The following is a 5,000-nucleotide window of genomic DNA, read 5'->3' as shown; positions in this document are numbered from 1 at the left end:
ATTATTTCCCCCATAAACTTCGACATCTCAAATAACGTCTTATTTTGAAAAAAAAAAAAAAAAAAAAGATATTTGACAGAAAATTATGACACGATGCTCTCTGACCTGTGCAAAGGAAACTGCGCATGTGCAGCAAATATTAGTCGCCAATTAGCCTATTATTTCCCCATAAACTTCGACATCTCAAATAACATCTTGTGTTGAAAAAAATCTATTTGACAGAGAAGTTATATGACACGATGCTCTCTGACCTGTGCAAAGGAAATTGCGCATATGCAGCAAATATTAAAGTTACCAATTAGCCTATTTTTTCCCCATAAATTTCATCTCAAATATCGTCTTATGTTGAAAAAAGTTATTTGACAGAGAAGTCATATGACACAATGCTCTCTGACCTATGCAAAGGAAACTGCGCATGTGCAGCAAACATTAAAGTTACCAGTTAGCCTATTATTTCCCCATAAACTTCAACATCTCAAATAACGTCTTATGTTGAAAAAAAAGTTATTTGACAGAAAATTATATGACACGATGCTCTCTGACCTATGCAAAGGAAACTGCGCATGTGCAGCAAATATTAAAGTTACCAATTAGCCTATTATTTCCCCATAAACTTCGACATCTCAAATGACGTATTATGTTGAAAAAAAAAAGTTATTTGACAGAAAACTATATGGCACGATGTTCTCTGACCTATGCAAAGGAAACTGCGCATGTGCAGAAAATATTAAAGTTACCAATTAGCCTATTATTCACCCATAAACTTCGACATCTCAAATAACGTCTTATGTTGAAAAAAAAAAAAAAAAAAAGATATTTGACAGAGAAGTCATATGACACGATGCTCTCTGACCTGTACAAAGGAAACTGCGCATGTGCAGCAAATATAAAAGTTACCAATTAGCCTATTATTTCCCCATAAACTTCGACATCTCAAATGACGTCAAATGGAAAAAATGAAGCTCAACTGTTTACACCCAAATGAGGATGAACTAATCACCATTATATGACAACTGCTTTGAAGTTAAGTGACTAATAAACGAATATCTCTGCTCTGTGATTATGCTGATTAAGCAGTCAATGCAGTTCGCAACACGCCTAATTAGGTTTGCACTTATCATTAATTACTGGGTATCCATCAGAAAAATAATGAACTGACAAAATAGGCGTCAAATGTATTAATTATGCTATATTAAGGTTGTGTCTATAATTATCTTATTTTGAACTATATCATTAGGGAACCAGCCTAGTATCTTAAGTATCTAAATATCTTACATATTTTTTATGATATATTGCTCACATATGTAATTTGCTATACTATAGTCAATTCTTTTTAGTTAGGCAGATTTGCACCGACTCGCAAGGGTGCCCTTTTAGCTCGGAAAAGTTTCCTGGTCGCTGATTGGTTGGACAAGATCATTCTGACCAATCAGAGAGCAGGAAACTGTTCCGAGCTAAAAGGACACCGCTGCGAGTCAGTGCAAATGCGCCTCTTTAAAAGAATTGAGTATAGTTTAGTATACGAATGTCTCGAGAATAAAAAATCCAAAAACACAATTAACTTCAAAATTATTTTTTTTTTCAAGTAAATAAAATAATCATCGATCAAAAAATAGAGAAAAAACATGAAGAGTAAAGATACATAGCCTATTGACATCATGAACTCCCATAATACATGAATACATTACAATAAATATTCCTTTGAGATAAATCTAAAAAAAAAATTTTCTCTTAATTATCCATGACCATTACCATTTAAGCTAATTTTTCCCTTTAAAGGTTTAAAGACCGCTCATGAATGGCAGAGGCAAGGGACAGTGACATTGCCCTATCGAAGAGGACAATGCCCTAGAGACTGACCATATATACATATAATCAGCACCCAAGCCCCTCTCTACCCAAGCTAAGATCAAGGAAGGCCTGGCAATGGCTGCTGATGGCTCTACTGATAGACCTTTGGGCTCCCCCAAACCCCTCATCCCTAGCTCACAAGGATGGAGAGGTTACACTGACCAAAGAAACTAACGAGTTTGAGCGGGACTCGAACCCCAGTCTGGCGTTCACTAGTCAGGGACGTTACCACATCAGCCACCACAACCCTTTGTATATGAGTTATCTTCATCTTTCACATTTCCTTTATATCATGAGTTCTTTATGTTCTACAACTTCTAAGGCTTGTTTTGTAAATTTATCATTGACTGAAAAATACAAAACCAGAATATTTACTTCCGCCAACGTACTTGGAAGGAGGTTGTATTTTACCCCTGTTTGTGTGAGTGTTCGTTTGTGAACAGCTTGCTGACCACAATTTCAATCGTAAAGTAATGAAACTTGGAGGGATTAACTATCATTTAAAAACCTTGAAATTATTAAATTTTGGAAGGTCAAGTTCACTGTCAAGCAAAATGTCCAATTCACTTAATCAGCCATAAGTTTGGACAGCGTTGTCACATAAACGTCAGACTTGATTCATATTTGAGTGTACGAAAATTCGCGCCAATTAATACATGTTAAGGTCAAATGTCAAGGTCACGGTCAAGCAAAAAGTCCAATTCACGTCACGTAATCAGCCCTAAGTTTGGACACCGTTGTTACAGAGACTTCCGACTTAGTTCAAATTTGAGTGCATGAAAATCCACGCCAATTAATACATGTTAAGGTCAAAGGTCAAGGTCAAGGTAGACAAATAAGTAACCATGGCGGAGGTCTGCGCTCGACTGAGTGCCCCACTAGTTCTGAACGTTATATGCAGCTTGTTTTGTAAATTCACCATTGAAAAAAAATAAAAGAAAAAATAAAAAAAGAAAAAAATTATGAATATTATTTCCATCTCATCAAAAAAAAAATATAAAAAAAAAAAAAATCCTATTCTGCCAATGGAATTGCAATAGTGGGAATACTGGAAGCATGACCATGTCGATTTCCGGTAATTCCAGGCATCAGACGTTTCAAAGACGGACGGAGGAAATGGAAAAGTCGGATAAAGCAACGCATGATTGGAGATAAGAGGGAATATTCGATAATAAAACTTTTGCTTTCAATATCAATATAAATTTATACGAAATACTTGCCCTTATACATGAATGAATTCTATATTCAATTTTGAGTTTATAATCATATGTATAATTTTAAATAATGGATAAAATTCATGTAACTATTCAAGCGGTTTATTTTTCACTTTTAGAAACCAGTTAAAATAAGAGGAGAAATTTCATTAAGAGTGCAAAGTATTTATGTTTTCCTTCGTGACACTGCGTTACATTAGAGGAATTTTAAAAAGATTCGTAGTGGAAAAATACATGTACAAATACACTTAATTATGCACACACTCACACACATATTTGCATATAAAAAATACGCACACAAACAAACACACACACACACACACACACACACATATATATATATATATATATATATATATATATATATATATATATATATATATATATAATTATATATACATATATATACATATACTTATACAGTATATATATATATATATATATATATATATATATATGTATATATATATATATATATATATATATATATATACATATATATATATATATATATATATATATATATATATATATATATATATATATACATATATATATATATATATATATATATATATATACAGAGAGAGAGAGAGAGAGAGAGAGAGAGAGAGAGAGACTAAAATTTACCTTATTGTTATTAATATTCACACTATCAAGCGATCCACAATAAGTCTTTGATGTCACATAACTCAAAATAAAAGAATAATAGATGAACTATTTTATAGAAATTAAACCCTTACGTTTTCCCCATATTTTGAGAGACTTCCAGACAGAGTTTTACTTTGTTATTTTTATTATCATTATTTTTTTTTTTTTTCGTGGAAGGGAGTTCTTTGATCTCCAATCAACCGGTCGTTTCACATAACTGTTTTTCTTCCGTCGTTAACTGGGAGAACGACTTTAGATATTGGAGATATAAGGATAATGACTTCTGAATCTCTCTCTCTCTCTCTCTCTCTCTCTCTCTCTCTCTCTCTCTCTCTCTCTCTCTCTCTCTCTCTCTGTCCGTGAGGAAGTGTATTATAGACTGGAAATAATTATTTGGCTTATATCTTGCGGATAAATCACATACTGATATAAATGTGCATGCGCGTGCGCAAGCGGACACACACACACACACACACACACATATATATATATATATATATATATATATATATATATATATATATATATATATATATATATATATATATATATATATATATATATATATATATATACAGGGTATATACAAATATACATATTGTACATACATATATATATATATATATATATATATATATATATATATATATATACTGCATATATACACATTCATATATGGGTGTGTGTGCTTCCGTGTTTAAATATATAAATAATGCACTAATATGATACGGTGAATTACATAGTTCCGATGAAAAAACTCTACTCAAAAATTACTTGCAGTTGCTTGCAGTAGATAGGATATTTTAAACTAAAATCTTTTAAATTGCATTGAAAAATCTTAAATTTACTTTAATATTGTGGAAAAGTGAAATAAACAATGTCTTTGATATTCCAAATGAGTGTTTATGCTTGCTCGCAACCAAAATTATTGTTGTTACAGATGGGAAAAACTTACAACCTTGACAGTATCACCTGGTGATCTTGTAAAAAAAGGAAAGAAAAAAAAATAAAAAAATAAAGAAAAAATAAAATAGATAAATTACATTGGCAGCCTATTAAAGCAAGGATTGGGTTTAAAATATGTGTAATAACCCATTAACTTATCAAAACCGGACGTCACGTCCTGAATATTTAATGAGAATTGCTACATATTGCACAGCCAACAAATCGTGTTTACACTTGAATTGTTACATATGGTTTCATATTATTAGAACCTAAATATATCCCCATTGTAGACTCAGGAACCTTTAAATATGTGACCACGAAACTATACATTACGCTCCC

At 31.9% G+C, this 5,000-nt stretch overlaps 1 long non-coding RNA gene across 1 annotated transcript in view; it reads right to left on the bottom strand.

Moving 5' to 3' along the window:
• The window catches only part of LOC137631952 (uncharacterized), a 79,024-nt gene that overhangs the window by 73,610 nt on the left and 414 nt on the right, over nt 1-5,000 (bottom strand). The gene's annotated exons all lie outside the window — the stretch shown is intronic.

This window comes from Palaemon carinicauda, chromosome 40, assembly GCF_036898095.1.
Source record: "Palaemon carinicauda isolate YSFRI2023 chromosome 40, ASM3689809v2, whole genome shotgun sequence".
Lineage (NCBI taxonomy): Eukaryota > Metazoa > Arthropoda > Malacostraca > Decapoda > Palaemonidae > Palaemon > Palaemon carinicauda.
This window is presented reverse-complemented; position numbering and strand designations above follow the sequence as displayed.